Below are 11,256 nucleotides of genomic sequence, written 5' to 3'. Positions count from 1 at the left end.
AAGCATGTCTGAGGGACACTTTCTGATTAATTGTTTGTATCTTTCCCAAGCTTCATAGAGGGATTCTCCATCCTTCTGTGTGAAGGTTTGGACTTCCACTCTAAGCTTACTCCATTTTTGAGGTGGAAAGAACTTTGCCAAGAAGGTATTGACTAGCTTTTCCCAAGAGTCCAGGCTGTCTTTAGGTTGTGAGTCCAACCATATTCTAGCTCTGTCTCTTACAGCCAAAGGGAATAGCATCAGTCTGTAGACCTCAGGGTCAACCCCATTAGTCTTGACTGTGTCACAGATTTGCAAGAACTCAGCTAAAAACTGGTGAGGATCTTCCATTGGAAGTCCATGGAACTTGCAATTCTGTTGCATTAGAAAAACTAACTGAGGCTTAAGCTCAAAGTTGTTTGCTCCAATGGCAGGGATAGAGATGCTTCTCCCATAGAAGTCGGGAGTAGGTGCAGTAAAGTCACCCAGCCTTCCTTGCATTGTTGGCATTGTTGTTTTTTCGGCTGCCATGGGTTCTTCTTCTTTGAAGATTTCGGTCAGGTCCTCAACAGAGAGTTGTGCCTTAGCTTCTCTTAGCTTCCACTTCAAGGTCCTTTCAGGTTCAGGGTCAGCTTCAACAAGAATGCCTTTGTCTCTGCTCCTGCTCATATGAAAGAGAAGAGAACAAGAAAATATAGAATCCTCTATGTCACAGTATAGAGATTCCTTGAGGTGTCAGAGGAAAAGAAAAATAGAGGAAAGAAGGTAGAAGAATTCGAACTTGATTAGATAGAGTTCGAATTGTGCATTAAGAAGGAGTAGTACTCCATAAATAGAAGGATGTGGGAGGAAGGGAAGAGAATTTTCGAAAATTAATTAAAAAGATGTCAAAAACATTTTGAAAAATTGATTGGTAATTTTCGAAAATTCAAAGTGGAAAAGAAATCAAGTGATTTTGAAAAAGATTTTGAAATTAGAAGTTAAAAAGATTTGATTGAAAACTTATTTGAAAAAGATGTGATTAAAAAGATATGATTGAACAGATTTGATTTGAAAACAATTTTAAAAGATATGTTTTGAAAATAATTTTTAAAAGATTTGATTTTGAAAATTAATGACTTGCCTAACAAGAAAAGATATGATTCAAACATTAAACCTTTCTCAACAGAAAAGGCAACATACTTGAAATGTTCAATCAAATCATTAATTGTTAGTAAGTATCTTTGAAAAAGGAAAGAAATTGATTTTGAAAACATTTGATTGAAAAGATATGATTTGAAAAAGATTTGATTTTGAAAAACTTTGAAAACTTGAAAAAAATTTGATTTGAAAAACAAAATCTTCCCTCTTGTGCCATCCTGGCGTTAAACGCCCAGAATGGTATCCATTATGGCGTTTAACGCCCAAAATGCACCCTTTTTGGGCGTTAAACGCCCAACCAGGTACCCTGGCTGGCGTTTAAACGCCAGTCTGTCCTTCTTCACTGGGCGTTTTGAACGCCCAGCTTTTTCTGTATAATTCCTCTGCTGTATGTTCTGAATCTTCAATTCTTTGTTTTATTGACTTGAAAAGACACAAATTAAAAATATTTTTGGTTTTTTTTAATAATCAAAATGCAACAAGAATCAAATAACAATGCATGCAAGACACCAAACTTAGCAGTTTGTATACTACTGACACTATATGAGACACATAAACACTCAAGTCAAAAGAATTCAAAGATCAGAGTAAGAAATCATCAAGAATTACTTGAAGATCCTTAAGACACATGAATGAATGCATGCAATTGACACCAAACTTAAGATGAGACACTAGACTCAAGCAAGAAACATCAAATATTTTTGGTTTTTATGGTTTTTGTGAATTTTTTTGTGATTTTCGAAAATTAAGTGGAAAAAGATATCAAAATTCTTAATGAGAATTCCAGGAATCAGTGCAATGCTAGTCTAAGACTCCGGTCCAGGAATTAGACATGGCTTCACAGCCAGCCAAGCTTTCAAAGAAAGCTTCGGTCCAAAACACTAGACATGGCCAAAGGCCAGCCAAGCCTTAGCAGATCACTGCTCCAAAAGCAAGATCAACAAGCTCTTGTGATGATAAGTTGAAACCTCGGTCCAATGAAATTAGACATGGCTTTACAGCCAGCCAGATTTCAGCAAATCATCATTAAACTCTAGAATTCATCTTCAAGAATTTCGAAAAAAAAATAAATGCCTAATCTAAGCAACGAGATGAACCGTCAGTTGTCCACACACAAACAATCCCCGGCAACGGCGCCAAAAACTTGGTGCACGAAATTGTGATCACTACTTTGTCCATATTCAAATAATCCCCGGTAATGGCTCCAAAGACTTGGTGCTCAATACCATGGCATAAACACAACTTCGCACAACTAACCAGCAAGTGCACTGGGTCGTCCAAGTAATACCTTACGTGAGTAAGGGTCGATCCCACGGAGATTGGTGGTATGAAGCAAGCTATGGTCACCTTGTAAATCTCAGTCAGGCAGACTCAAATGGGTATAGTGATAAACGAATAAAGCATAAAGATAAAGATAGAGATACTTATGTATATCATTGGTGAGAGCTTCAGATAAGCGTATGAAGATGCCTTCCCTTCCGTCTCTCTGCTTTCCTACAGTCTTCATCCAATCCTTCTTACTCCTTTCCATGGCAAGCTCATGTAGGGTTTCACCGTTGTCAGTGGCTACCTCCCATCCTCTCATTGAAAGCGATTGCATATGCCCTGTCACGGTCATAGCGGAATTCATCTGTCGGTTCTCAATCAGGCCGGAATAGAATCCATTGATTCTTTTGCGTCTGTCACTAACGCCCCGCCCTCAGGAGTTTGAAGCACGTCACAGTCATTCAATCATTGAATCCTACTCAGAATACCACAGACAAGGTTTAGACCTTCCGGATTCTCTTGAATGCCGCCATCAGTTCTCGCCTATACCACGAAGATTCCGGTTAAAAAATCCAAGAGATATTCACTAGGCCTCATATGCTTGTAGAACAAGAGTGGTTGTCAGTCACTTTGTTCATGAGTGAGAATGATGATGAGTGTCAATCATCACCTTCATCAAGTTGAAGAACAAGTGATATCTTGGACAAAGAACAAGCGGAATTGAATAGAAGAACAATAGTAATTGCATTAATACTCGAGGTACAGCAGAGCTCCACACCTTAATCTATGGTGTGTAGAAACTCCACCGTTGAAAATACATAAGAACAAGGTCTAGGCATGGCCGAATGGCCAGCCTCCCAAATGATCTAAGATAGCATAAAACTCAAAGATAGCTACCAAAATGTCAAATACAATAGTAAAAGGTCCTACTTATAGAAAACTAGTAGCCTAAGGTGTACAAAGATGTGTAAATGACATAAAAATCCACTTCCGGGCCCACTTGGTGTGTGCTTGGGCTGAGAAAATGAAGCATTTTCGTGTGGAGACTTGTCTTGGAGTTAAACGCCAGCTTTCATGCCAGTTTGGGCGTTTAACTCCCATTTAGGTGCCAGTTCCGGCGTTTAACGCTGGAATTTCTTGAGGTGACTTTGGACGCCGGTTTGGGCCATCAAATCTTGGGCAAAGTATGGACTATCATATATTGCTGGAAAGCCCAGGATGTCTAATTTCCAACGCCGTTGAGAGCGCGCCAATTGGGCTTCTTTAGCTCCAGAAAATCCACTTCGAGTGCAGGGAGGTCAGAATCCAACAGCATCTGTAGTCCTTTTTAGTCTCTGAATCAGATTTTTGCTCAGATCCCTCAATTTCAGCCAGAAAATACCTGAAATCACAGAAAAACACACAAACTCATAGTAAAGTCCAGAAAAGTGAATTTTAACTAAAAACTAATAAAAATATACTAAAAACTAACTAGATCATACTAAAAACATACTAAAAACAATGCCAAAAAGTGTACAAATTATCCGCTCATCAGTTCTCCTAGGTAATTCACCTCTTCCATTGAAGGGTTCTCAGGATCATAGGCTTCTTCTTCAGATGAAGCTTCCTTAGTACTGCCAGGTGCATTTTGCATTCCAGACAGACTTTGAGAAATCAAATTGACTTGTTGAGTCAATATCTTGTTCTGAGCCAGTATGGCATTCAGAGTGTCAATTTCAAGAACTCCTTTCTTCTGACTGGTCCCATTGTTCACAGGATTCCTTTCAGAAGTGTACATGAATTGGTTATTTGCAACCATTTCAATGAGCTCTTGAGCTTCTGTAGGCGTCTTCTTTAGATGAAGAGATCCTCCACCAGCTATCCAAAGACATCTTGGATAGTTCAGAGAGACCATCATAGAAAATACCTATGATGCTTCATTCAGAAAGCATGTCTGAGGGACACTTTCTGATTAATTGTTTGTATCTTTCCCAAGCTTCATAGAGGGATTCTCCATCCTTCTGTGTGAAGGTTTGGACTTCCACTCTAAGCTTACTCCATTTTTGAGGTGGAAAGAACTTTGCCAAGAAGGTATTGACTAGCTTTTCCCAAGAGTCCAGGCTGTCTTTAGGTTGTGAGTCCAACCATATTCTAGCTCTGTCTCTTACAGCCAAAGGGAATAGCATCAGTCTGTAGACCTCAGGGTCAACCCCATTAGTCTTGACTGTGTCACAGATTTGCAAGAACTCAGCTAAAAACTGGTGAGGATCTTCCATTGGAAGTCCATGGAACTTGCAATTCTGTTGCATTAGAAAAACTAACTGAGGCTTAAGCTCAAAGTTGTTTGCTCCAATGGCAGGGATAGAGATGCTTCTCCCATAGAAGTCGGGAGTAGGTGCAGTAAAGTCACCCAGCACCTTCCTTGCATTGTTGGCATTGTTGTTGTTTTCGGCTGCCATGGGTTCTTCTTCTTTGAAGATTTCGGTCAGGTCCTCAACAGAGAGTTGTGCCTTAGCTTCTCTTAGCTTCCGCTTCAAGGTCCTTTCAGGTTCAGGGTCAGCTTCAACAAGAATGCCTTTGTCTCTGCTCCTGCTCATATGAAAGAGAAGAGAACAAGAAAATATGGAATCCTCTATGTCACAGTATAGAGATTCCTTGAGGTGTCAGAGGAAAAGAAAAATAGAGGAAAGAAGGTAGAAGAATTCGAACTTGATTAGATAGAGTTCGAATTGTGCATTAAGAAGGAGTAGTACTCCATAAATAGAAGGATGTGGGAGGAAGGGAAGAGAATTTTCGAAAATTAATTAAAAAGATGTCAAAAACATTTTGAAAAATTGATTGGTAATTTTCGAAAATTCAAAGTGGAAAAGAAATCAAGTGATTTTTGAAAAAGATTTTGAAATTAGAAGTTAAAAAGATTTGATTGAAAACTTATTTTGAAAAAGATGTGATTAAAAAGATATGATTGAACAGATTTGATTTGAAAACAATTTTAAAAGATATGTTTTGAAAATAATTTTTAAAAGATTTGATTTTGAAAATTAATGACTTGCCTAACAAGAAAAGATATGATTCAAACATTAAACCTTTCTCAACAGAAAAGGCAACATACTTGAAATGTTCAATCAAATCATTAATTGTTAGTAAGTATCTTTGAAAAAGGAAAGAAATTGATTTTGAAAACATTTGATTGAAAAGATATGATTTGAAAAAGATTTGATTTTGAAAAACTTTGAAAACTTGAAAAAAATTTGATTTGAAAAACAAAATCTTCCCTCTTGTGCCATCCTGGCGTTAAACGCCCAGAATGGTATCCATTCTGGCGTTTAACGCCCAAAATGCACCCTTTTTGGGCGTTAAACGCCCAACCAGGTACCCTGGCTGGCGTTTAAATGCCAGTCTGTCCTTCTTCACTGGGCGTTTTGAACGCCCAGCTTTTTCTGTATAATTCCTCTGCTGTATGTTCTGAATCTTCAATTCTTTGTTTTATTGACTTGAAAAGACACAAATTAAAAATATTTTTGGTTTTTTTTAATAATCAAAATGCAACAAGAATCAAATAACAATGCATGCAAGACACCAAACTTAGCAGTTTGTATACTACTGACACTATATGAGACACATAAACACTCAAGTCAAAAGAATTCAAAGATCAGAGTAAGAAATCATCAAGAATTACTTGAAGATCCTTAAGACACATGAATGAATGCATGCAATTGACACCAAACTTAAGATGAGACACTAGACTCAAGCAAGAAACATCAAATATTTTTGGTTTTTATGGTTTTTGTGAATTTTTTTGTGATTTTCGAAAATTAAGTGGAAAAAGATATCAAATTCTTAATGAGAATTCCAGGAATCAGTGCAATGCTAGTCTAAGACTCCGGTCCAGGAATTAGACATGGCTTCACAGCCAGCCAAGCTTTCAAAGAAAGCTTCGGTCCAAAACACTAGACATGGCCAAAGGCCAGCCAAGCCTTAGCAGATCACTGCTCCAAAAGAAAGATCAACAAGCTCTTGTGATGATAAGTTGAAACCTCGGTCCAATGAAATTAGACATGGCTTTACAGCCAGCCAGATTTCAGCAAATCATCATTAAACTCTAGAATTCATCTTCAAGAATTTCGAAAAAAAAAATAAATGCCTAATCTAAGCAACGAGATGAACCGTCAGTTGTCCACACACAAACAATCCCCGGCAACGGCGCCAAAAACTTGGTGCACGAAATTGTGATCACTACTTTGTCCATATTCAAATAATCCCCGGTAATGGCTCCAAAGACTTGGTGCTCAATACCATGGCATAAACACAACTTCGCACAACTAACCAGCAAGTGCACTGGGTCGTCCAAGTAATACCTTACGTGAGTAAGGGTCGATCCCACGGAGATTGGTGGTATGAAGCAAGCTATGGTCACCTTGTAAATCTCAGTCAGGCAGACTCAAATGGGTATAGTGATAAACGAATAAAGCATAAAGATAAAGATAGAGATACTTATGTATATCATTGGTGAGAGCTTCAGATAAGCGTATGAAGATGCCTTCCCTTCCGTCTCTCTGCTTTCCTACAGTCTTCATCCAATCCTTCTTACTCCTTTCCATGGCAAGCTCATGTAGGGTTTCACCGTTGTCAGTGGCTACCTCCCATCCTCTCATTGAAAGCGATTGCATATGCCCTGTCACGGTCATAGCGGAATTCATCTGTCGGTTCTCAATCAGGCCGGAATAGAATCCATTGATTCTTTTGCGTCTGTCACTAACGCCCCGCCCTCAGGAGTTTGAAGCACGTCACAGTCATTCAATCATTGAATCCTACTCAGAATACCACAGACAAGGTTTAGACCTTCCGGATTCTCTTGAATGCCGCCATCAGTTCTCGCCTATACCACGAAGATTCCGGTTAAAGAATCCAAGAGATATTCACTAGGCCTCATATGCTTGTAGAACAAGAGTGGTTGTCAGTCACTTTGTTCATGAGTGAGAATGATGATGAGTGTCAATCATCACCTTCATCAAGTTGAAGAACAAGTGATATCTTGGACAAAGAACAAGCGGAATTGAATAGAAGAACAATAGTAATTGCATTAATACTCGAGGTACAGCAGAGCTCCACACCTTAATCTATGGTGTGTAGAAACTCCACCGTTGAAAATACATAAGAACAAGGTCTAGGCATGGCCGAATGGCCAGCCTCCCAAATGATCTAAGATAGCATAAAACTCAAAGATAGCTACCAAGATGTCAAATACAATAGTAAAAGGTCCTACTTATAGAAAACTAGTAGCCTAAGGTGTACAAAGATGTGTAAATGACATAAAAATCCACTTCCGGGCCCACTTGGTGTGTGCTTGGGCTGAGCAAATGAAGCATTTTCGTGTGGAGACTTGTCTTGGAGTTAAACGCCAGCTTTCATGCCAGTTTGGGCGTTTAACTCCCATTTAGGTGCCAGTTCCGGCGTTTAACGCTGGAATTTCTTGAGGTGACTTTGGACGCCGGTTTGGGCCATCAAATCTTGGGCAAAGTATGGACTATCATATATTGCTGGAAAGCCCAGGATGTCTACTTTCCAACGCCGTTGAGAGCGCGCCAATTGGGCCTCTTTAGCTCCAGAAAATCCACTTCGAGTGCAGGGAGGTCAGAATCCAACAGCATCTGTAGTCCTTTTTAGTCTCTGAATCAGATTTTTGCTCAGATCCCTCAATTTCAGCCAGAAAATACCTGAAATCACAGAAAAACACACAAACTCATAGTAAAGTCCAGAAAAGTGAATTTTAACTAAAAACTAATAAAAATATACTAAAAACTAACTAGATCATACTAAAAACATACTAAAAACAATGCCAAAAAGTGTACAAATTATCCGCTCATCAGTTCTCCTAGGTAATTCACCTCTTCCATTGAAGGGTTCTCAGGATCATAGGCTTCTTCTTCAGATGAAGCTTCCTTAGTACTGCCAGGTGCATTTTGCATTCCAGACAGACTTTGAGAAATCAAATTGACTTGTTGAGTCAATATCTTGTTCTGAGCCAGTATGGCATTCAGAGTGTCAATTTCAAGAACTCCTTTCTTCTGACTGGTCCCATTGTTCACAGGATTCCTTTCAGAAGTGTACATGAATTGGTTATTTGCAACCATTTCAATGAGCTCTTGAGCTTCTGTAGGCGTCTTCTTTAGATGAAGAGATCCTCCACCAGCTATCCAAAGACATCTTGGATAGTTCAGAGAGACCATCATAGAAAATACCTATGATGCTTCATTCAGAAAGCATGTCTGAGGGACACTTTCTGATTAATTGTTTGTATCTTTCCCAAGCTTCATAGAGGGATTCTCCATCCTTCTGTGTGAAGGTTTGGACTTCCACTCTAAGCTTACTCCATTTTTGAGGTGGAAAGAACTTTGCCAAGAAGGTATTGACTAGCTTTTCCCAAGAGTCCAGGCTGTCTTTAGGTTGTGAGTCCAACCATATTCTAGCTCTGTCTCTTACAGCCAAAGGGAATAGCATCAGTCTGTAGACCTCAGGGTCAACCCCATTAGTCTTGACTGTGTCACAGATTTGCAAGAACTCAGCTAAAAACTGGTGAGGATCTTCCATTGGAAGTCCATGGAACTTGCAATTCTGTTGCATTAGAAAAACTAACTGAGGCTTAAGCTCAAAGTTGTTTGCTCCAATGGCAGGGATAGAGATGCTTCTCCCATAGAAGTCGGGAGTAGGTGCAGTAAAGTCACCCAGCACCTTCCTTGCATTGTTGGCATTGTTGTTGTTTTCGGCTGCCATGGGTTCTTCTTCTTTGAAGATTTCGGTCAGGTCCTCAACAGAGAGTTGTGCCTTAGCTTCTCTTAGCTTCCGCTTCAAGGTCCTTTCAGGTTCAGGGTCAGCTTCAACAAGAATGCCTTTGTCTCTGCTCCTGCTCATATGAAAGAGAAGAGAACAAGAAAATATGGAATCCTCTATGTCACAGTATAGAGATTCCTTGAGGTGTCAGAGGAAAAGAAAAATAGAGGAAAGAAGGTAGAAGAATTCGAACTTGATTAGATAGAGTTCGAATTGTGCATTAAGAAGGAGTAGTACTCCATAAATAGAAGGATGTGGGAGGAAGGGAAGAGAATTTTCGAAAATTAATTAAAAAGATGTCAAAAACATTTTGAAAAATTGATTGGTAATTTTCGAAAATTCAAAGTGGAAAAGAAATCAAGTGATTTTTGAAAAAGATTTTGAAATTAGAAGTTAAAAAGATTTGATTGAAAACTTATTTTGAAAAAGATGTGATTAAAAAGATATGATTGAACAGATTTGATTTGAAAACAATTTTAAAAGATATGTTTTGAAAATAATTTTTAAAAGATTTGATTTTGAAAATTAATGACTTGCCTAACAAGAAAAGATATGATTCAAACATTAAACCTTTCTCAACAGAAAAGGCAACATACTTGAAATCTTCAATCAAATCATTAATTGTTAGTAAGTATCTTTAAAAAAGGAAAGAAATTGATTTTGAAAACATTTGATTGAAAAGATATGATTTGAAAAAGATTTGATTTTGAAAAACTTTGAAAACTTGAAAAAAATTTGATTTGAAAAACAAAATCTTCCCTCTTGTGCCATCCTGGCGTTAAACGCCCAGAATGGATACCATTCTGGCGTTTAATGCCCAAAATGCACCCTTTTTGGGCGTTAAACGCCCAACCAGGTACCCTGGCTGGCGTTTAAACGCCAGTCTGTCCTTCTTCACTGGGCGTTTTGAACGCCCAGCTTTTTCTGTATAATTCCTCTGCTGTATGTTCTGAATCTTCACTTCTTTGTTTTATTGACTTGAAAAGACAGAAATTAAAAATATTTTTGGTTTTTTTTAATAATCAAAATGCAACAAGAATCAAATAACAATGCATGCAAGACACCAAACTTAGCAGTTTGTATACTACTGACACTATATGAGACACATAAACACTCAAGTCAAAAGAATTCAAAGATCAGAGTAAGAAATCATCAAGAATTACTTGAAGATCCTTAAGACACATGAATGAATGCATGCAATTGACACCAAACTTAAGATGAGACACTAGACTCAAGCAAGAAACATCAAATATTTTTGGTTTTTATGATTTTGTGAATTTTTTTTTGTGATTTTCGAAAATTAAGTGGAAAAAGATATCAAAATTCTTAATGAGAATTCCAGGAATCAGTGCAATGCTAGTCTAAGACTCCGGTCCAGGAATTAGACATGGCTTCACAGCCAGCCAAGCTTTCAAAGAAAGCTTCGGTCCAAAACACTAGACATGGCCAAAGGCCAGCCAAGCCTTAGCAGATCACTGCTCCAAAAGCAAGATTGATAAAAAAATCAACAAGCTTCTGTGATGATAAGTTGAAACCTCGGTCCAATGAGATTAGACATGGCTTCTCAGCCAGCCAGATTTCAACAAATCATCATGAAACTCTAGAATTCATCTTCAAGAATTTCGAAAAAAATAAATACCTAATCTAAGCAACAAGATGAACCGTCAGTTGTCCATATACAGACAATCCCCGGCAACGGCGTCAAAAACTTGGTGCACGAAATTGTGATCACTACTTTGTCCATATTCAAATAATCCCTAGTAATGGCTCCAAACACTTGGTGCTCAATACCATGGCATAAACACAACTTCGCACAACTAACCAGCAAGTGCACTGGGTCGTCCAAGTAATACCTTACGTGAGTAAGGGTCGATCCCACGGAGATTGTTGCTATGAAGCAAGCTATGGTCACCTTGTAAATCTCAGTCAGGCAGACTCAAATGGGTATAGATGATGAATAAAGCATAAAGATAAAGATAGAGATACTTATGTTTATCATTGGTGAGAGCTTCAGATAAGCGAATGAAGATGCCTTTGATGACATGTCATCATATACCCATT

The 11,256-nt window shown here is 38.4% G+C and overlaps 3 non-coding genes across 3 annotated transcripts; all 3 read left to right on the top strand.

Moving 5' to 3' along the window:
* LOC130958785 (small nucleolar RNA R71) lies at positions 1-108 on the top strand. Its single transcript, XR_009077891.1, has one exon. It is a non-coding gene; the product is annotated as a small nucleolar RNA R71 (small nucleolar RNA).
* A 4,202-nt stretch (positions 109-4,310) lies between these two features.
* On the top strand, positions 4,311-4,418 carry LOC130958784 (small nucleolar RNA R71). Its single transcript, XR_009077890.1, has one exon. It is a non-coding gene; the product is annotated as a small nucleolar RNA R71 (small nucleolar RNA).
* A 4,207-nt stretch (positions 4,419-8,625) lies between these two features.
* On the top strand, positions 8,626-8,733 carry LOC130958783 (small nucleolar RNA R71). Its single transcript, XR_009077889.1, has one exon. It is a non-coding gene; the product is annotated as a small nucleolar RNA R71 (small nucleolar RNA).
* Positions 8,734-11,256: the final 2,523 nt, after the last annotated feature.

The sequence above is a fragment of the Arachis stenosperma genome, chromosome 10 (assembly GCF_014773155.1).
Source record: "Arachis stenosperma cultivar V10309 chromosome 10, arast.V10309.gnm1.PFL2, whole genome shotgun sequence".
In the NCBI taxonomy this organism is placed as follows: Eukaryota; Viridiplantae; Streptophyta; class Magnoliopsida; order Fabales; family Fabaceae; genus Arachis; species Arachis stenosperma.
Note: the sequence above shows the minus strand (reverse complement) of the source record. Positions and strands in the feature narration are given on the sequence as shown.